Here is a 21,949-nt window from a genome sequence, read left to right as displayed (position 1 = left end):
ATGCTCATTTTTGCTTTTCATGTTTTCTTGTTTTTTTGACTTATTTTGGGAAATCTCACACATGCCAACTGCAGCAAGAAGTGTATATGAACCTCCCACGTCCTTCCCACAGCCTCAACACAGATCGGTTCAAGCCCATTCTCTTCCCTGGACTGTCTCCTACCCAGACCACTTGGAAGTACCCCAGACATCACCCATTTCACTGCCCAGCCTAGTGAAATATCAATCCAGTATTGTTAACTTTGCCATTAAGTTTGTCTTGGTGTCCTAGAGGTCCCCTTCATGAGAAGTTGGGTTTTTGTTTTGTTTTGTTTAGTTTTAAAGATTTTTCCTGTTTATTTATTTGACAGACAGAGGTCACAAGTAGGCAGAGAGGCAGCAGAGAGAGAGGAGGAAGCAAGTTCCCCACTGAGCAGAGCCTGATGCAGGGCTCGATCCCAGGACCCTGAGATCATGACCTGAGCTGAAGGCAGAGACTTAAGGCACTGAGCCCCCTGGGCGCCCCGGTTTGTTTTTTCCATACAAGAGACATAGGCAGGGACGCCTGGGTGGCTCAGTTGGTTGGACGACTGCCTTCGGCTCAGGTCATGATCCCGGAGTCCCGGGATCGAGTCCCGTATCGGGCTCCCAGCTCCACGGGGAGTCTGCTTCTCCCTCTGACCTTCTCCTCACTCATCTTCTCTCTCACTGTCTCTCTCTCAAATAAATAAATAAAATCTTTAAAAAAAAAAAAAAAAAGAGAGACACAGGCAGTGTCTCACTGGCAGCACCACGCACAGATGCACTGAGGTGCCCAGGGCACACTCAAGCGCCAATCAAAGGCGCTACTGTGTGTTGCCCCGCACGAGGCTGGGGTTGCGTGTGCCAGCCCACCATCACACACCCCATACAGAACAAATCATGTTCAACAAATAGAACCAAAACTAAACCCAAATCCTATTACCCACTTACTCGTAACTTACTTATAATTTGAAACAATACAGTTTAATGCTCACTTATTTACCCTGAAATTATAAAACAGAACGTTCAGAAGAGTAAGACATCCAAGGGCTTCTGAGAGCCCACCCATTTACAGAATCAAGTGTACCATCTACTCATAAATCAAGCCCAAGAGACCTGTCTGTAAAAGCTGGCCCACTTCAACACTTACACGACACAGGGCTTTTCTAGGCCAGCAGATTTTCTTCTTTTAATAGAGAAAACCAACAGAGGGCTGCCAACGTTTTAATCTGGCCAGACAACGAGGAGGGAGGGGAGAGAGAGAGGAGACATTAGGAGGAAAGGATGAACTGTATCATCCGTAATTACCTTAATTTCAAGAAACAATGACTTCTTAAATATTAAAAAAAAGGAAAACCATAGTCCCTGGATTAAGGATAACATTTCACTCTGAAAAAACAATAGTTTTAAGAAAAACTCACCTCACCACACTTATTTTGCTCATGCCGCCAATATAAAGGACTAATGCTAGAGAACATCTACTTACATTTCCACTAACACTTGAAATAAGACCATTAATTTAATTTAGACTCTACACCCCACTGACTCCTATCAGTACACTTGGCTATGACCTTAAATTTAAAAATCTCTGCAACGATATTTATATCCCTGTCACTATCCACACATTAAAAATTTTTTGAAGGTTTGATTTATTTATTTGACACAAGGAGAGCACAATCAAGGGGAGTGGCAGGCACAGCGAGAGAGAAAATCAGGCTCCCCACAGAGCAGGGGGAGCCGATATGGGACTCGACCCCAAGACCCTGGGATCATGACCTGACCCAAAGGCAGTCACTCAACCAACTGAGCCACCCAGGTGCCCGCTATCCACACATTTTTAAGAAATACTTAAATGGAGACAACTTGGGGGCTCAGATGGTTGGGCGGCTGCCCTCGGCTCAGGTCATGATCCCAGGATCCTGGATCGACACGGCATCGGGCTCCCTGCTCAGCGGGGAGTCTGCTTCTCCCTCTGCCGCTGCTCCCCTTACTTGTGCTCTTTCTCTCTCTGACAAATAAGTAAAAACATTAAAATAAAAGAAGAAGAAAAAGAAGAAATACTTAAATGATTACAACAGTGGCATCCTTTGAAGGGTTTGTCAAGCACCTGGTGCAGCCGGACTCTGAAACTCGCCTCCAGGTGACCGCACGTATCTGGCTTCTTGTATCCCAGCAATGTGCACTGCCCAGCACAGAGATGCTAGCGTCGCATCAGCAGGGCCTCGCCTACAGAGAAGGCTAGCATTTGACCCAAAGGCCCACCACTGACAGCACCCTTAGGAAAAGTAAGGGGCTCATGAACTGGCTTGAGACGCCTCTGGTACAGCAGAGTACCCGCACAGCACGGGGGTCCGCACACCCAGCAACACCCTGTCTGTCCGCAACACCAGCAAACTAGGACCAACATCATCCAGAGGCTCATCCAACAGTCAGATGAGAGGAACCTGTTTACTGAGCATGACTATCACATGGAAGACAGACTCTAAAGAGAAATGCTGCCCACAACAGCACACAGTTCCATGAATGGAGCCCTTCAAAAAAGAACATTCTGTGGCAGAGACTGTTGCTAAGAGAAAACTAGAATCAGGAACGCACCCTGATACCTGCCCAGCTACAAACCGGCTGGGGTTTTGCTGGTGTAGTTTACGATCAAAGCCCTGGCTTTGCCATATGACCTGGGGCCAGTTACAACACCTCTCGGGCCTTGGTTTCCACCACAGCAAACCAGGGACAATGAGCATCCCAGAGCTGCTGACAGTTAAGCCCAGAACCGTGGCTGGCACATTGTGTCTTCATGGATCCTGACAGCAAAGGGAAGGAAACAGAGGAGGTCACCCGCCCTGCCACAGAGCACGGGCTCAGTGGTGGCCGGAGGGGCACACCTCCTCCAACCCCATCTTCAGCAGCGTCATATGGTCACTTAAGCCGGACATGATGACAGTATGTGCACCATGGAGATCAACAAATCCTTCAAACCACCGCGCTTTTTACTCTCCCAGAGAGTCAGTTATTAAACATTTACCAATGGGCCACCGGAATTCGATCTGACATGAAAAAAATGGCAATGTGAATCCAGAGAGAGCAGATTTTTGCCTAATCAGCCAACAAGTGCGCCCGTGTCTGTAATGGACACAGCGCACTGGAGGAAACACCCCAAAAGGGCGTCACTGTAAAACAGGACTGGGGTGGGATGAAAAGATCAATAAATATTGAAAATTAGAAGTGAAAGAAAAAATAACCACAAAAGTAAATTAAAATAACTGTAAAAGGGGTGCCTAGATGGCTTAGTTGAGGGTCTGCCTTTGGCTCAGGTCACAATCTAGGGGTTCTGGGACAGAGCCGCTCAGCAGGGAGCCTGCTTCTCCCCCAACCCCCGCGCACTCCCGAAGCCTGTGTGCTCGCACTCTCTCTGACAAATAAATAGAATCTTTAAAGATTTTTTTTTTTATTTGACACAGAGAGAGAGAGAGATCACAAGTAGGCAGAGAGGCAGATGGGGGGGGGGGGGCAAGGCTCCCCACTGAGCAGAGAGCCCGATGCAGGGCTCGATCCCAGGACCTTGAGACCATGACCTGAGCCGAAGGCAGAGGCTTAATACTCTGAGCCACCCACACAACCCAATAAATAGAATCTTTAAAAAAAAAAAAAAAAAACAGGGCGCCTGGGTGGCTCAGTGGGTTAAGCTGCTGCCTTCAGCTCAGGTCATGATCTCAGGGTCCTGGGATCAAGCCCGGCATCGAGCTCTCTGCTCAGTGGGGAGCCTGCTTTCTCCTCTCTCTCTCTCTCTCTGCCTGCCTCTCTGCCTACTGTGATCTCTCTGTCAAATAAATAAATAAAATCTTTAAAAAAAAAAAACTGTAAAAGAATAATTTACGTAGGTCTATGCAATGTGATGAAGTTCTTGAGCCTCCGTGAGGGATGAGGTTCGGAGACAACGGCTAAAGAAAGAATTCTTTTTTTTTTTTTTTTTTTTTTTTTTTTTAAAGATTTTATTTATTTGTCAGAGAGAGGGAAAGAGAGCGAGCACAGGCAGACAGAATGGCAGGCAGAGGCAGAGGGAGAAGCAGGCTCCCTGCCGAGCAAGGAGCCCGATGTGGGACTCGATCCCAGGACGCTGGGATCATGACCTGAGCCGAAGGCAGCTGCTTAACCAACTGAGCCACCCAGGCGTCCCTAAAGAAAGAATTCTTAAGACGTCTTTAGTGCAAAAGGTGGTTTATTAGAGCACGAGGACAGGACCCGTGGGCAGACGGAGATGCTGCTGCACCGGGCATGTGAGGAGTGGCTGGTTAGATACACAGGAGTTGGGGAGGTGAGGACAAAGGGGTGTTCAGAAGGGCTATGGGGGTAAAGAAGACTGTCAGGATATTGAAGGCCTGGTTACTATCAAGCCAAGGCCACTTTCCCGCTAATGAGGCACTAACATAAAGACAATTGGGAGTCTCCTGGTGGAATGTTACATTCCTGCTATCAAGCATCCTTGTTAGTGAGATTTAGGTTTAGAAGAAATTTAACTTTACTTACTTTTCCTTTACTTTTCCTTGTCCCAATCAGCCTCCTTCAGTGTTTATGGAGGGGAGGGTGACATTAGGGCTTGAGGAACTGAGTTATGTGCCTTTGGAAACTGGGCTATTGATAAGGTAACTTCTTTGTTGTAAATCTCAAGGACATTTGTAAACCAAGGGAGACTCCTGCTTTTCAGGATTGTGATCTCTGCAAGTTAACTGTTTTTCTTTTAGGGCAGTCAGGGTGCCTAAAGAATGTGACACATATTACTGAGGGGACTGGGTGGAGAGGGGGTGCAAGGTGCCAGCTTCTGCTTTGTCTTCAGCCAGCCTCCTGCTCCCTCATCATATGCACTCAAAGAAGTCATGGCCACCTAAGACTGTCAAACACACTGTCCAGGGACACCTGGGTGGCTCAGCGGGTTAAAGCCTCTGCCTTTGGCTCAGGTCATGATCTCAGGGTCCTGGGATCGAGCCCCACATCGGACACTCTGCTCCGCATGGAGCCTGCTCCCGCCACCCCCAACACCAGCCTCTCTGCCTACTTACGATTTCTGTCAAATAAATAAATCTTTTTAAAAATTTTAAAAAATAAACAGCATGATTGTGTTATAATTTATTTCTAATAATTCCAAAATCTGAAGTCTTTGTTTCTACTGGTTTTCACTCTGGTGTCTAATTTCCTTGTGTGTCTAGTCAGTTTTGTCTGTGTACAAATCAACATCCATAAAAGTATCTGTAGGGGCTTTTTTGGTGTTTTAGGATGAAGGTAACTTCCTCCAGAGAGGTTTTAAGTTTGCCCCTGCAGGATGCCTAAAGGCATTCACCAAACCAGAAAACTTTAAATTTGTGCTTGATTTCCCTGGAGCACCAGGCAATGTGAACCGAGGTTAGAAATCCTCACAAAAGCCAACCCACAGCCACAGGTACCACCCCCGGCTTCTTTCCGGTGGTGTTTAAGAGTAAAAAGACAACCAGGGGGCAAGGATGGAGTGACTCAGAGGAGCTGCTCCTTCACTCCTGCCCTAAGGATGGAGCCTTTCCGGCCCCTTTTCCCATGCAGAGAATTTCCCTTGGGCTCTGCACCCTGAGAGGACAGTGGATCTTAACTCCCCTCTTCCTATCCTACAAGACCTCTAAAATCAAAGTCCCACTTTGACCCAATCAGCAAATGCTCTCAGGGCAAATGCAGATCCCGAGGTATTTACTCCTACTTCTGGTTTGTTCTTCTGGTTTCAGTCTAGAATTTCCTTGTTATATTGTCAGCTCTTTGTTTTTTTTTGTTTTTGAATCCAACTTTTAGTTGTTTTCCGTAAGGTAGAGGGTAGGAGGTTAGAAGACAGTCCAAATAACCTAGCTCAACCTTTACTGAAAACATTTACTAATCACACTGCTGCAGTGTTCTGCCAAATAACCCTGACCAAGAACTCTATACTGAAATTTATATTTTCTTATCACTTTGAGGAATGATTCCACTCTCTATCCATGCTAATGTGACATCTGTTGTAGGTAATCTACCCCTTACCTGTGACTTATAAGTTCTTCTCTCTGTTGCTAGACGATTTCAAAGTATGGACATAGGTTTCTTTTTTTATACCACCTGGGACATAGCGTGCTTCCTAAATTTGTGGATTTATGCTTCTTACTAGTTTCCAAAAAGGCAAAGCTATTACTATTTCGAATAATGCCTCTCCTCCAGGTTTCCTATTCTTCCATCCCGGAAACCACACACTTATGACCCAATTTTATTTCATCCTCCATTTCTCTCACCTCGTCTGCCACCCCCCATCTCTTGGTGCCGCAGGCTGGTCACTTCTTCAGACTCCTACTTCAGTTCACAAATTCTATCTTCAGCCACATTTTAATCTGTTTAACCCATCTATACAGAGTTTTTAATTTCAACATTGTTTCCACCTCTGAAAGTTCTACTTGGATCATTTTGCTACTTTGCTTTTCATTACTAATTTGTATCCTGCTTTGTATTACTTCAAACACTCATACATTAGTGTACACACTACATCCAATTATCCAGTATCTGCAGGCCGTGGGGCATCTAATCATGCTAACTCTTCCTCTCAGGGGTGTGTATATTCTTTTTTTTTTTTTTTTAAGATTTTATTTATTTATTTGACACAGAGAGACAGCAAGAGAGGGAACACAAGTAGGGGGAGTGGGAGAAAGTCCCCGCTGAGTGGGAAGCCAATGTGGAGCTTGAACCCAGGACCCTGAGATCATGACCTGAGCCAAAGGCAGATGCTTAACGACTGAGCCAACCAGGTGCCCCATGTGTTCTGACTAGAAGTTCAAGTCTGCTTAAATTTACTCTACAGAAATTCCAAGGCCAGCGCTCAGTATGCCTTCCTCCGAAGATGATTTATTTTCTTTAGTAAGGAACAAGGGAGTGCTATCACAATTCCTCACTGTTTCTTTTCTTAAATTTTTTCTTTTTTGGCCTTTGGAGAGTTACCTTAGTTGGGTTTTCTTTGAGGGGGGTGGTGTTTTATTCTTTAAAGATTTATTATTTATTTATTTGAGAGAGAGAGAGCATACACACTCGTGCATGGGGGAAGGGAGAGAGAGAAAGAATCCGGAAGCAGACTCCCTGCTGAGTGTAGAGCCCGACTCGGGGCTCAATCCAAGGACCCCGAGATCATGACCTAAGCTGAAATCAAGAGTTTGGCTGGCTTAACTGACCTGAGCCACGCAGGTGCCCAGGTTTTTGTTTTTGTTTTGTTAAGCAGGCTCCGTGCCCAGCGTGGAGCCCAACATGGGCTCAAACCCATAACCATGCGATTAAGACCTGTGCTGAGGTCAAGAGTCCGAATGAGGGGCACCTGAGTGGCTCCATCGGTGAAGTCCTAGGATCGGACCCTCCATCAGGTGCCCTCCTCAGTGGGGAGCCTGCTTCTCCCTCTCCCTTTGCCCCTGCCCCTCTGCTCCTGCTCTCTCACTTTCTAATAATAAAATCTTAAAAAAAAAAAAAGACTCCAACGAGCCATACAGGTGCCCTGAGCATGTTAGTTCTTAATGCACTGAAACGCTCACGAGAAATCACATTTACTGTCATCTGTGCAGCATGTGACTGAAGCGCACCGGTGAGCCTTCTGAGAGCATCTAACACTGCAGGAAGCCGCACCCTTCCCGGACTTTCATCCTCCATGGGGAGTGGATGCTCTGGATGGCGACCATGACAGCATCTGTGCCCTGTTTCACGTGCTCCCCACAGGTGAGAAAGAGAATGTGCCTCATTACATATGCAGGACTGGCCCTGTACTTCTGGGTTAGGGAGACCAAGTAACTTTTCCACAACAAAGTGTCTTAAAACCAGATACAGAAGAAGGGCGCCTGGGTGGCTCAGTGGGTTGAGCCGCTGCCTTCGGCTCAGGTCATGATCTCGGAGTCCTGGGATCGAGTCCCACATCGGGCTCTCTGCTCAGCGGAGAGCCTGCTTCCCTCTCTCTCTCTCTGCCTCTCCATCTACTTGTGATTTCTCTCTGTCAAATAAATAAATAAAATCTTAAAAAAAAAAAAAAACAGATACAGAAGGATCAAAAAACAGCCAAAAGACAATAAACCATTCATACAGCTTCTGAACGAAGCATTTTGCAGTCAACCATTTTGAACTTCTTCAGTATATTTGCATAAATTACAACAAAGAAGAATTACAAAGGAAAATTATCTTACCTTCTATGGAAAGTTCTTGCTTAATTTTATATTCAAACAAAATATAAAAACATTTGGGATTTTTTTCTCAGATTGTATGTGACTTTAAGAGAGATTTTTTCATTCAGGACATTTATAATCTCTTCACCTGAAAAAGAAGAAAAAATTTATTTTAAGTTCTGCCTGTGAAAGCTAACCAAAATAGTAGAGAAAAGGCAAAAAAAATCAGTATCTTAACTTGGTACTCAAAGTCTCAGACTATTTTATGATTAAGGAATAAACATCCCCTTGCCTTTGCTCATGCCGGAGACAGCAGCACTGATGATGCACACCCGTGCCGTATCTGGGTAACCAGCTCAATGGCTGGAATGTCACATGAGAAAGGTCCCCATGAAGCTGTCCAATTCTGTAACTATATGCCATCACCACTGGGACATGCATGTCTCTGGGCACACCAAGACAATGACTGGAGAACTCACTGATAAGTCATCGCAACTTCTAGAAAAGCGTTAGAACCTGGGACTTCTCATTTTCTATGTGCACAAAAGCCATGATTTTACCTTTTGAAAATTACACTTTAGCAAAAGAGACAGGGGACTGCTCTGGAGTACAAGAGACTTAAGAAACATAATCACCAAATGTAACATATAGACCTTGAGTCCAGTCAAAACAAATCAAATGTAATCACTTCCCATCAAGTGTATTTTCTGTTCTTATCAGTTTAACATCTAACACAAGTCCACTTTCGAGGATAACAGGTTACATGTCACACAGATTTTCGGAACTGGAGGATGGGACAGCGGCTGGCTCCATCCATCCTGCGTGACAACCTAGCGCTGCAGCACCAGGAACCGCGCTCCTACCTTGGGGGAATTAAAAAAAAAAAAAAAAAAAAAAAAGGACAAATCAAATGTAAAAAGGTTATATTTGAAGCTATTGGAGAAATCTGGATATGGACTACCATTAGATCATACTGGGAATTACTATGAATTCTTAGTTGTGATATGATATGGTGGTTATGTTTTTAAAAATAAAAACCATTCTTATCTGTTAGAAAAAGTGAGTATTCATGAGTAAAATGGTATTATTTCTGGGATTCACTTCTAAAATACTTCACCAAAAAACAAGAACCAGATTTTTAAAGTGTTAAGAGGGCAAGGGACAAGACGGGGAAGAAGCTGGGTGGTGAGTATGAGTGTTCCACTATAATGTTTTCTGTATATTTGTATATTTTTAAATTTCATATAAAAACCAAACAAGGGGCACCTGGGTGGCTCAGTGGATTAAAGGTTCTGCCTTTGGCTCAGGTCATGATCCCAGGGTCCTGGGAACGAGCCCCGAATTGGGCTCTTTGCTCAGCAGGGAGCCTGTTTCCCTTCCTCTGCCTCTCTGCCTACTTGTGATCTCTGTCAAATAAATAAAGAAAATCTTTAAAAAAAAAAAAAAAAAAGGTAAATAAATAAAAATAAAAACCAAACAAAAAAAGACAATCAAAGTTGTGCTAGTGAGCCAGAAATAAGTCAGTGTTACTGTTGGGTCCCCCATGTTGGGTCCCCCATGTTGGATCCCCCAACAGTGGGTCCATGGTCAAAGGAGCAAAGGTCAAGCAAAACTTTATTTCGCACCAAGCATCAAGAATCAAACCGACCGTCAAACAGACCAGTTGGGAGCACCCCTTACAGAGAAGGTGACGACCTCCCGGCCTCACAGACTAACTTTTATAGAGCAAAGACCATGTGGTTGGGCCTGGCCACACACAGGTGGCCAATGAGATTGTAACACACAGAGAATGCTGCACAGTCATGCTAGGTCACACACGGGTGGCCAACTGAATTACAATTCACCCCATAGTAGCTATCTGCACTAGCCTATCACCTTAGTCAGAATTGGAGCCCAAAATGCGGGGCCCACGCTCCTTGGTAGCTAGAGAGACAGCATGCAGGACCGGCTGTCTCCACCCGGCCCGACTCTTCCCTGCGTCCGGGCTGCTCTCTCCACCTGACCCGACCCACCCTTGCATTTGGGCTCTGTTACCTGGGACTGGTTTCTCCGACTTGCTTTTAAGTAAGTTGGGGGGAGTGTCAGTTTAAGTTTTACTGCACCAACAACAAAATGGCTGTTGAACCATGGTGGGGCCTCTCTGGCTAAATAGGCCCTTACATTACCATCTTCTGAAATAGGTCAACTCTTCTTAAAACTAACACTTCATAATTGAAATTATTAAGTTGAAAAGTTCAATACTGGCTTTTCAGCACTTCATACCGTTTTCTTTTTTTTTTTTTAAAGACTTTATTTACTTGACAGAGACACAGCAAGAGAAGAAACACAAGCAGGGGGAGCAGGAGAGGGAGAAGCAGGCTTCCAATGGAGCAGGGAGCTCAATGCGGGGCTCGATTTCAGGACCCCAGGATCATGACCTGAGCCGAAGGCAGACGGTTAAGGACTGAGCCACCCAGGAGCCCCCATACACAGTTTTCAAAATAATGAAGTATTTCTAAAAGAGTGACTTTAGGCCTGTTTATTCTGATTTTAAACTAATGTTCATTTGTTTGTATTTATGTTCAACTGGGGGAAAGGGGATTTCTAATTTGCTATTGTTTATTTATTTATTTTTTTTTACTTATGTAAAATATGTACAGGTATCCAAAGTCAAAAGTACTTAAGAGGTGTCCAGACCAACAGAACCATTCAATGGAGAGCAGTGCGGCTGAGAGCGGAACCAAGACACCACGTGTCCCGCAGGCTGGGAGGTGTCGGGCGCTCCAACCTCTGCAACTCGGCACAGCAGCGGAACCAAGACCCTCCCAGAGCACCTGAGGCACACAGCAAAGACCCAGGTATTAACAACCAGAGCAAGGCTTCACCAGACAGATCTCCTCAAAGGGCAAAACCAAGACTGACAGGACCAAAATGATCTTCCAATCATCTGCCAGGACAAAACTCGAGATCATAATCCAGATACCAATATATAAAAAAAAGTTGTGAGACATACAATGCAGCAGAAAATTTAACTATGATTTTTTTTTTAAGATTTTATTTATTTATTTGACAGAGATCACAAGCAGGCAGAGAGGCAGGCAGAGAGAGAGGAGGAAGCAGGCTCCCCGCTGAGCAGAGAGCCCGATGCGGGGCTCGATCCCAGGACCCTGAGATCAGGACCTGACCAAAGGCAGCGGCCCAACCCCTGAGCCACCCAGGTGCCCCTGATTTTTTTTTCTTAATTAAAAAGCCGCTGTGGGTTTGTGGGGCCGCCTGGGTAGGTCCGTTAGTTAAGCATCTGACTGGCTCAGGTCATGATCTCAGGAGCCCCCCATCGGGCTCCTTGCTCAGTGGGAGTCTGCTTCTGCCTCTCCCTCTAGTTGCTGCTCTCCCCTCTTCTGCTAGTGCTCGCTCTCTTACTCCCTTGTTCCCTATCAAATAAATAAATAAAACCTTAAAAAAAAAAAAAAAAGGAAAAAGAAAAAGGCAGCCGGTGGGGAGGGGGCACCTGTGTCTGTTGAGCATCTAACTCCTGATCTTGACTCCGGTCGTGATCTCCGTGGGATCGAGCCCTGCACGGGGCTGCATGCTCCGCAAGGAGTCTGCTTGGCCCTCTGTGTCTCTGCCCCACCCCCGTTCAGGCTCTCCTTCTCTCTTTCTCTCTTAAAAAAAAAAAAAAAGCCGCCGGGGCGCCTGGCTGGCTGGTGGAGTGTGCTACTCTGATCTCAGGCTGTGGGTTTGAGCCCATGCCAGGTGTAGAGAGTACTGAAAAAATCTCAGGGGTGGCGCAGTCAGTTAAGAGGCTGACTTGTGGCTTTGGGTAAGGTCATGATCTCGTGGCAGTGAGATCGAGCCCTGTGCCCGGTTCTGCACTCAGTGCACAGTCTGGTGTGGACTCTCTCCCTCCAGCTCGCACGCTCTTTGTCTCTTTCAAATAAGTCAATAAAATCTTTGAAAAATAGGGCGCCTGGGTGGCTCAGTGGGTTGGGCCGCTGCCTTTGGCTCAGGTCATGATCTCAGGGTTCTGGGATCGAGTCCCGCATCGGGCTCTCTGCTTAGCAGGGAGCCTGCTTCCTGCTTCCCCCCCCTCTCTCTCTGCCTGCCTCTTCGACTACTTGTGATTTCTCTCTGTCAAATAAATAAATAAAATCTTTTAAAAAAAAAATCTTTGAAAAATAAAATCTTTAGAAAATATTTTTTTTTTTAAGCAGCTATTAGAAACAGACAACAGGATGTCTCAAGTGGTAGAATTAGCAGAAACAGACCTTAAGCAGCTACAATAAATATGTTCAAAGACTCAGAGGAAAAGACAGTGATAATGAGTGAAAAAAATGGAGTCGCAGACACAGAGATGGGAAAAATGGACACTACGTAGAACGACAAATGACTCTTCCAGAATGGAGAGTGAAACACCGGACGTAAAAACGTACACAGGAGAGACAGCAGGAAACTGGGAGACTGAAGACCATGTCAGTGACCCTAAGACAGAAACTACCCGATCCGACTGAAGGGGGAAAAACGTTTGCTTTGTTTTGTTTTGTTTTTTTAGAGGGGGGGGAAGAGAGGAAAAGAGAGAGGGAGAGGCAGAGGGAGAGGGAGAGGCTTAAGCAGGCTCTCCACCCAAAGAAAAGGTCTTTTAAAACGGAACAGAGCTGGGGGGCCTGGGTGGCTCAGGGGGTTAAGCATCAAGTCTGGACTCTACTTAGGCCACAATCTCGAGTCCGGAGACTCAGACGGCGTCCGCTGGGGATTTTCTCTCCACCCTCCCCTCCCCCACTCAAGCTTCTGCTCTCTCTCTCCCATTTAAAAAAAAAAAATTAACAGAGCCAAGAAAGGAAGGAAGGAAGAAGGGAAGACCAGAGCATCGGGGACCCGTGAGATCTTGTCACTGGCGGCGCCCACCACATCTGTAACTGAAATCACCGAGCAGTGTGAGAGAACGGAGCGTAAGAACACAGGAAGAAACCAAAACCGAATTTTGTAAAAAAAAACTCTAAGAAAAAAACTTACAGAAGTCTCACCCCATTCCTTCATCCTGCTTCCCTCCTTCCAATCTAGCTATTTTTATTATCTTTCTGATTTATTGCTTCGCTGCAAATACATACTTTTTTTCATATTCTTTCTAATATTTCTTGCACAAAACTACTATTCTGTATCTTGGTTTGTTTTCGAGGTTTGGGGTTTTTTTTTTTTTTTTCCATAAAACAATTCCTGGGGTACCTGGGTGGTTCAGCAGACTCTTGATTTCAGCCTAAGTCATGAGCTCAGGGTCCTGGGGTCAAGCCCCACGTTGGGCTCTGCCCTCAGGAGGACGTCTGCTGCAGATTCTCTCTCCCTTTCCCCCTGCTCCCGAGCCGCCCCCCCAATAAGTCTGAAAGAAAGAAAGAAAGCCTCTTTCTTGCTCCTTTTCTATTTTTTAAAGATTTTATTTATTTGAGGAAAGAAGGAGGGAGGCAGGGGAGACAGAATGTCAAGCAGACTCCATGCTGAGCCAGAGCATGATGCAGGGCTCGATCCCACAAGCCCGCCGTCATGACCTGAACGGAAATCAAGAGCCGACACTCACCTGACTGAGCCAACCAGGTGCCTCACCTTTCTCCTTCCTTTAAGTGAACGTTTTTACTCATTTTAAATATAGTATAAAGGAAAGCACACAAGTCAAAAATGAAGAGCTCCCTAAACTTTCACAAAATAAACCCATTTGGGGACCCAGGTGGCTCAGTCAGTTAGGTGTCTGCCTTTGGCTCAGGTCATGATCCCAGGATCCTGGGACCAAGTCCCACATCAAGTTCCCCACACAGCAGGGAGTCTCCCTCTCCCCTCCCCGCTGCTTGGGATCTCCCAATCTCTTTCTCGCAAATAAACAAATAAGATCTTTTAAAAATAATAATAATAGGGGCGCCTGGGTGGCTCAATAGGTTAAAGCCTCTGCCTTTGGCTCGGGTCAGATCTCAGGGTCCTGGGACAGAGCCCTGCATTAGGCTCTCCACTTGGTGGGGAGTCTGCTTCCTCTTCTCTCTCTGCCTGCTCTGCCTACTTATCTGTCAAATAAATAAATAAATAAATAAATAATAAACCCATTCATGCAGCCACACCATCCAGTTTAAGAAACTGGATTACCAGCACCCAGAAGTACCCCTCATGTCCCCAAAGGTGCCAACCACTGTCCTGACCTGAATCATATCACCCTAGATTCATGCCCCTTGTGATAAATGCACACCACTCCTTCGTGCTGACTTACCCCTAGCGAGAGACATGTTGTTTGCAGTGTTTTGGTTTTTTTTAAGATTTTATTTATTTGACAGACAGAGATCACAAGCAGGCAGAGAGAGAGAGAGAGGAGGAAGCAGACTCCCTGCCGAGCAGAGAGCCCGATGCGGGGCTCGATCCCAGGACCCTGAGATCATGACCTGAGCCGAAAGCAGAGGCTTAACCCACTGAGCCATCCACACGCCCCTGCAGTGTTTTGCTATAACAAATAATTCTGCAATGAGCAGTCTTTTGCAAAATCATTTCCTATTTCGGCCAACATATCTTTAAGACAGATCCCTAGATGTGGGATTGCTGGGCCAAAGGGCAAATCCACATACAACCCTGCAAGATACAAACCCCCTCCAGAGGCACCGTACCATTCTGCGTTTCTACTGGCAAGAGGGCAGTTTCAACACAGCTTTGCCTAAGAACATACAGTTAAAATTCTGGATTTCTGCCAATATGTAAAATAATCAACTGTCCCAGTCTGCTAAGAACTGAGAGATTCCCCACAACAGAGGACTCTCAGTGCCGGACCCAGCGACGTCCGGGGCAAACCAGGACAGCTGGCCACTCTACCAGTATGGTGGGAAGTAGTGTCTCCGTAGAGCTTCGATTAGTGTTTTTTTTGTTTTTGTTTTTTTTTTTTTAAAGATTTTATTTATTTATTTGACAGAGAGAAATCACAAGTAGATGGAGAGGCAGGCAGAGAGAGAGAGAGAGGGAAGCAGGCTCTCAGCAGAGAGCCCGATGTGGGACTCGATCCCAGGACTCTGAGATCATGACCTGAGCCGAAGGCAGCGGCTTAACCCACTGAGCCACCCAGGCGCCCCACGATTAGTGTTTTTATTACAAGGAACAGTCAGCATCTGTTCCGTTACATAAGGTCCGTTTTCATTCATTTTCCATAATCTATTCCCACCCTTTCCCCGTTTTTCTCTATCAGTTTCTTTTCTTTTCTTTCCTTTTTTTTTTTTTTTAAAGATTTTTTATTTAGTTATTTGACAGACACAGCAAGAGAGGGAACACAAGCAGGGGGAGAGGGAGAGAGAAGCAGGGTTCCAACAGAGCAGGGAGCCCGATGTGGGACTCGATTCCAGGACTCTGGGATCATGACCTGAGCCGAATGCAGACTCTTAATGACTGAGCCACCCAAGCGCCCCTATCAGGTTATTTTCTTGTTCTTCTCAGTTTCTATGACTTCTTTTATTAGTAGTAGTAGTAGTAGTAGTAACTGCTACACCCAATGTGGGGCTCAAATTCACAATCCTGAGATCAAGAGTAGCAGTCTCCTCTGGCTGAGATAGCCAGGAGCCCCTCTATGAATTCTTTTTTTTTTTTTTTAAGTTTTTATTTAAATTCTAGTTAGTTAGTTAGCGTATGTGTGCTAGCGTCAGGTACACAGTTCTTTCAACTATTAGAGATAAAAGCTCTTGGGGCCCCTGGGTGGCTCAATGGGTTGGGCCTCTGCCTTCGGCTCAGGTCATGGTCTCGGGGTCCTGGGATCAAGCCCCACATCGGGCTCTCTGCTTGGCGGGGAGCCTGCTTCTCCCTCTCTATCTGTCTGCCTCTCTGCCTACTTGTGATCTCTCTCTCTGTGTCAAATAAATAAATAAATAAAAATCTTTCAAAAAAAAAAAAAAAAAAAGCTCTTTGTTATGACAGAAATTCAACATCTTTTTTTTTTTGTCATTTGTCTTTTGACTTTGCTTATGGTGATTTTTGCACTGCAGTTATGAATGAATCAATCTGATCAGTCTTCTTTCACTGTTCTACGTTCTAAGTCATAGAAAAGCTTCCTCACTCCTAAGTTAGAAAGAAACGCGCCTGGTCTGCTTTCAGCACTCATACAGTTTAATTTCTCACCCTGTAATCCCTGTCTTAAAGATATGTTGGCCGAAATAGGAAATGATTTTGCAAAAGACTGCTCATTGCAGAATTATTTGTTATAGCAAATCCCTGAAGTAATTATTTCATTATTTGTTCTGACTACACAGGAGTTAAAGAGAATAAGATAAAATGCCCTAAGGTCCATGATAAACAGGACGACAATCTATGTAAGAAACCTGTCTCCAGGAAAAGCATAAGTGAGCACATGCCACCACTCTGTACTGCCAGATTTTGGTTTTGTTTTCTTTAAACATTTTCTATTCAATTTAATATACTGTCTGCTGGGAAATAATAAGCCAAAGAGAAGCAGTTCTCCCCTTTTCCAGCAGCTACTGGAGGAAGTCCTGTGAAGAAATGGAGGCAGAATGAAAACAATGTTTTAACACCTAAGCAGACATCACACACTAAGAATCAATCTACCATATCGGAGAACTAAACCAAAATCTGAAGGAAGAAACTGCTATCTGGGACAGACATCCCTAGAGTTTAATGACAAAAGGATAGTCAACACCGCCCAGGTCAAAGTGTCTTTTCACATCTTGAAAAAGAAAAGTTCCGAAATGAAATGTATATAAAATGGGAAGAGAATGTTCTCAAATTCAGGTCTCCTGTGGATAGTACATTAAAATCCATCAGATCACACCTGTTCAGTTTTCCTACCTAAAAAAAGTTGTACCTAAACTTAATCACCTTGTCAATCTCTTCACTAGAAATGTGAGAGAAAGGAACAAGTTAAATAATATAAAAAGAGCAACTAGTGAAATCCAGAATGTGGGAGCTTACGGGACAAATAACCAAATTTCTCCAACCAACCAACAACACAGGAAGGGCAGTCAGCCCTAGGAACAAAGGATTTAAGAGACATTCAATAAAGTGAGACACTTTAACTTCGATTCAAACCAAGCAACTACAGAAGGTACGTTTTTAGGCTGAGCATAGATCAGAGATCAGCAGGCATGTAAAAGGGCATGATTTCACAATTTCTACAATTTGCTTTTAAATATACCAGGGGGAAAAAAAGAAAAAAAGATTAGGAGGAGTACAGAGAGGCAAAACAAGATTGACAAAATGTCACAACTAGTGAAACTATAGGAGTCAAGGGCAGGGCTGCCCCAGGATGGGCCACTTTCTTTTTTTTTTTTTAAGATTTTATTTATTTATTTGACAGAGATCACAAGCAGGCAGAGAGGCAGGCAGAGAGAGAGGGGGAAACAGGCTCCCTGCTGAGCAGAGAACCCAATGCGGGACTCGATCCCAGGACCCTGAGATCATGACCTGAGCCGAAGGCAGCAGCTTAACCCACTGAGCCACCCAGGCACCCAGGATGGGCCACTTTATCATAAAGATTATTCTGAGTTAAAAAGCTATCAAAACCCAGCAAATCCAGGAAAAGCTGTTTACCTCCCCCTCAACTGCCTGCAAAGAATTTAGGGAGTGCCTCCAAGAAGAACCCGCTCACCATGGCTAACTACATCATACTGCGAAGGAAGTAAGGCAGGTGGGGAGAAGCCTAGCAAGGCGTGTCTGACCCAAATCCTCTCCGCAGCCCTGAGCGGCAGCAAACATTTGTTTACCAAACCTTTGCTCTTTTTCCCCTTCCTGTGACCTGCGTTCCTTCCGAGTCCCAGACCCCCACCCCTAACCTTAGTTCAGAATGAGAATATATACTATTTTGCCTGTCTTTGGAATTTCCATATCTGTTTGGATTCCCCATCCATACAAAATTAAATTACATTTTCTCCTGTTAATCTGTCTCAGTCCGGCTAGACATTGATTGGGACAGAACATTCTTGCTTCTAGACGAAGCTGAGGAATGGGCACCTAGAGATCTGTTGCACGATCATCTTTACCTGTGCCTATGGGTAGGTGTGTAATTACCCATCAGAAAACTCACACCTAGGGGCGCCTGGGTGGCTCAGTGGGTTAAGCCGCTGCCTTCGGCTCAGGTCATGATCTCAGGGTCCTGGGATCGAGCCACACAACAGGCTCTCTGCTCGGCAGGGAGCCTGCTTCCTCCTCTCTCTCTGCCTGCCTCTCTACCTGCTTGTGATCTCTGTCTGTCAAATAAATAAATAAAATCTTTAAAAAAAAATAAAATAAAATAAAAAAGAAAAAAAAGAAAAGAAAAGAAAACTCACACCTAGAGTCTTGGTCTCATTCGAAGCATCTCAGGGAACCTTAAAAGGAGAACACCAAATCGAAGAGAAGACAACTACTGCCCCGGCTACACAGACCAGTCTCTGTCAAATGTCCAAAGGCAGGACTTCCCCCGGATGTGGGAGGCCAGGTTTCTCCCGCTTAAGATGGAGAATGTCCAACCAGTCCCTGGAAACAGGGGTGTTTTGAAGGCTGTCTGGGACAAGTCGCCCAGACTGCATGGGGTTCCTTGGTGAATCAATCCTAGGGAGGATTTTCGTAGACCATCCCCAGGAAATAATGAGACAGTAGAAGTGTCAGACAGCAGAGGAACGGGAGAGATGCGACTTCATGACAACAGGTAGTCAGGCTGTCTAATATTAAACTGACAGGAACACACAGTACAGTTGACCTTAGCCAAAAGGCCAAGAAGCAATCAGGTTGTCGAGCAGCAGATGACTCAGCGAGCCTGGCTTGGCCGCCTAATGGAACCCCCACAACAGTGCAAAGGCTAACAGCTGAGCTTCAGAATCTGACCTTCTAAGAATGACATCCTCTTCTCCCTGAGCCAGGTAGAGGGCCGCGGGCATCTATCCTCAGTCACATCCCCAGCCTTGAAAAGGAAGGAGCAGCGGACACCTGCCAGGACCTGGGGGAGCCCCAAGGACATGGTGCTGAGTGAGACCAGCCAGACACAGGACAAATCCTGTCTGGCCCCACTTCTAGGAGGCACCGCAGTGGTCAGACCCAGGGACAGAGTGGGGCCCCGAGGAGGGGGGCTGTGGGGGAGAGTGTGTGATAGGGACAGTTTCAGTTTGGGGAGACAGAAAAGTTTTGGATACAGGCAGGGGTGACGAGAGCACAGCCAGGTGAATGTGCTTAGTGCCTCTGAAGTGCACACCTAAAAATTATTAAAATAGTAAGTTTTGGGGCGCCTGGGGGTCTCAGTGGGTTAAGCCGCTGCCTTCAGCTCAGGTCATGATCTCAGGGTCCTGGGGTCGAGTCCCGCCTCGGGCTCTCTGCTCAGCGGGGAACCTGTTTCCCCTCTCTCTCTGCCTGCTTGTGATCTCTCTCTGTCAAATAAATAAATAAAATCTTTAATTAAAAAAATAAATAAAAATAAAATAAATAAAATCTTCAAAAAAAAAAAAAAAAAGAAAGGAGGGAAGGAAGGAAGGAAGCCAGCTCTACTCAGGTATCTACTCAGATAATATCCTGAACCTTACACTTCTGGACCAAGAGCCGTCTTCCGGCAGCAACAGGGAAGGCCCAGTCTCCAGATTTCCAGTTCTTCAGCCATGTCCCAGCGCAAGGGCTGTGGCGCAGAGGGCCGCAGGGTGGGAAGGTACTAAGGGGAAGGAAGCAGCTGGCCAGAGACCACAGCAGGTAGAGCAAAGCCTGCAGCAGGAGCACGAGGCCAGCCCTGGGGGCAGGAGTAGATCCATGGCAGCCACCTACACCCCTGCAGGAACACAGGGCCAGAGGACACGTCTGCCAGTATCTAAAAGAAAGGCAAGAAACCCAAATTTTCTTAAATCTCCAAATCTTCAAATGTTAACTAATTTAAATTTTTTTTATTTTTATTTTTTAAAATATTTTATTTATTGGGGTGCCTGGGTGGCTCAGTGGTTTGGGCTGCTGCCTTTGGCTCGGGTCATGATCTCAGGGTCCTGGGATCGAGCCCCGCATCGGGCTCTCTGCTCCGCAGGAAGCCTGCTTCCCTCTCTCTCTCTCTCTCTGCCTGCCTCTCTGCCTGCTGGTGATCTCTGTCTTTCAAATAAATAAATAAAATCTTAAAAATATATATATTTTTTATTTATTTATTTGATAGAGATCACAAGTAGGCAGAGAGGCAGGCAGAGAGAGGAGGAAACAGGCTCCCCGCTGAGCAGAGAGCCCAATGTGGGGCTTGATCCCAGGACCCTGAAATCATGACCCGAGCTGAAGGCAGAGGCTTTAACCCCCTGAGCCACCCAGGCGCCCCCTAATTTAAATTTTTAATCCCATGTAGGCCAAGACTATGTAGAGTAAGGGATCTTCAGCTGACGGTGTCTCTGCGGGAGAGGTGGCCTGCCTCTGTGCCCCCGCTGGCCCCAGCCTGGGAGCCGCGAGGATGAGATGGGACCCACACAGACAGAGAGTACCCAGCTCCTATCTGGCCTTTCGTGAGAACTCCACAACTGACAGCGAGCCTGACTGGCCCTGCTTAGGCGGCCGCACAACCCTGGGGCTTCAAGCTTCCAGCTTCTCCCTGCCACTGATGGAGCTCAGCAGGTGTCCCACCAAAGTCTCAGAAAGGGCATCCATACAGAGCCTCACCAGACACCTTGAACAAGAGCTCTGTCTGGCCCAAGCAGCTTCTCCCCTTCTCCCGGGTTTCTCAAGAGCTCCCTCCTAGCTGTTGAGTGTGAGGAAGAGAAGACTCAGAGCAAAAGCTGAACACCTCTCTGCTCAGTGCTAGTAATCGCAGCTGCTCTGCCTGGTTAAGGGTAGAGCCCGCTGGCGCTGTCAGCACGTACCCTCCTCTTCCCTCCTGGAGACATACACAGAGCCCCATTCCAAGAGCCCATCAGCACAGCAGACCTGAGCATGGGGGTAGGGGAGGCTCTCTGGCATGAAATCCAGCTTCCATCACTGACTAGTCCTACAACCCTGGGCATGCACCCTGTGTGTGTGTGATGCAAGTAAAAACGTGACTCAGCGACAAGGAGCTGTCATGACTGCCCCCACCCGATCTAGAACAGTGGCCAACACCAAATGCCCGGGGAGAAAAGGAGACAACGACAGATCTTCCTCCAGTCCCAGGAAGCGTCCAATACCTCGTGTAACGGACCGCGCACCGTACTCGAGGGGAAAGACGGCGGGGCTGTCAGGGTCTCGGCTGTCCCATCTCGTGATCGCGGGCTGACTGGGAACTGTGGCCGCGGCCCAGCATCATAAGGGATCGTACCACAGATCACTAGCACGGAAAAGATCCAGATTCAAAATGCCAAGTACAGTTTCTGCAGAACGCGGACCGCTTTTGTACCCCTGTAAAGCTGAAAAATCAAACGTTGAACCGTTGTTAAACTGGGGCCACCTCTACAGGGAGCCAGAGACATACCACAGCAAGGCCCGGCCGCGCCTCTGCCCCACGACAAATGACACCGGACAGTGCCTGCACCGCATCTGTTCTCGTCCCCATACCCTGGGCCGGGACTCCCGGAAGGACAGAGACGTGGAGACATGTGTGTAACAAGTGCGTCGAACAGGTGGCATAAAGCCCAACAAGCGCCGAGCAGAAACCAGGGCGGCGGCCAGAGGGGAGCCCACACCAGAGCACAAGACAGGGAAGCCAAGGGAGCCGGACGGCAGGGGGCCCTGCCAGGGGAGAAGAAAGCAGCAGGGGCTGCCGACAGCAGGCAGTGGCCCGCCGGGCCCAGCCCGCACAGCGAGCAGCGGAGGCCTCGAGCATTTCAGGACCAGCCACGGCCACGGCCACAGGTTAATGAGTGTCAGCTCCAAGCTGGACTCCCGGCCAGCTG

The 21,949-nt window shown here is 46.6% G+C and overlaps 1 protein-coding gene and 2 pseudogenes across 2 annotated transcripts in view; 1 reads left to right on the top strand and 2 right to left on the bottom strand.

Moving 5' to 3' along the window:
- PPP6R2 (protein phosphatase 6 regulatory subunit 2) overlaps window positions 1–21,949 on the bottom strand; it is an 87,193-nt gene that overhangs the window by 52,479 nt on the left and 12,765 nt on the right. Inside the window, exons 2-3 of one of the 2 annotated variants that reach the window (XM_059187391.1) lie at window positions 8,190–8,316; window positions 1,151–1,229 (exon numbers count right to left, since the gene is read on the bottom strand). The gene's annotated coding sequence lies outside the window, so the exon portion shown is untranslated. The remainder of the gene's footprint in view (window positions 1–1,150; window positions 1,230–8,189; window positions 8,317–21,949) is intronic. The other variant, XM_059187390.1, reaches the window with a different exon arrangement.
- LOC131840109 (U2 spliceosomal RNA) lies at window positions 8,852–9,032 on the top strand (annotated as a pseudogene).
- LOC131839926 (U2 spliceosomal RNA) lies at window positions 18,762–18,862 on the bottom strand (annotated as a pseudogene).

This window comes from Mustela lutreola, chromosome 8, assembly GCF_030435805.1.
Source record: "Mustela lutreola isolate mMusLut2 chromosome 8, mMusLut2.pri, whole genome shotgun sequence".
Lineage (NCBI taxonomy): Eukaryota > Metazoa > Chordata > Mammalia > Carnivora > Mustelidae > Mustela > Mustela lutreola.
This window is presented reverse-complemented; position numbering and strand designations above follow the sequence as displayed.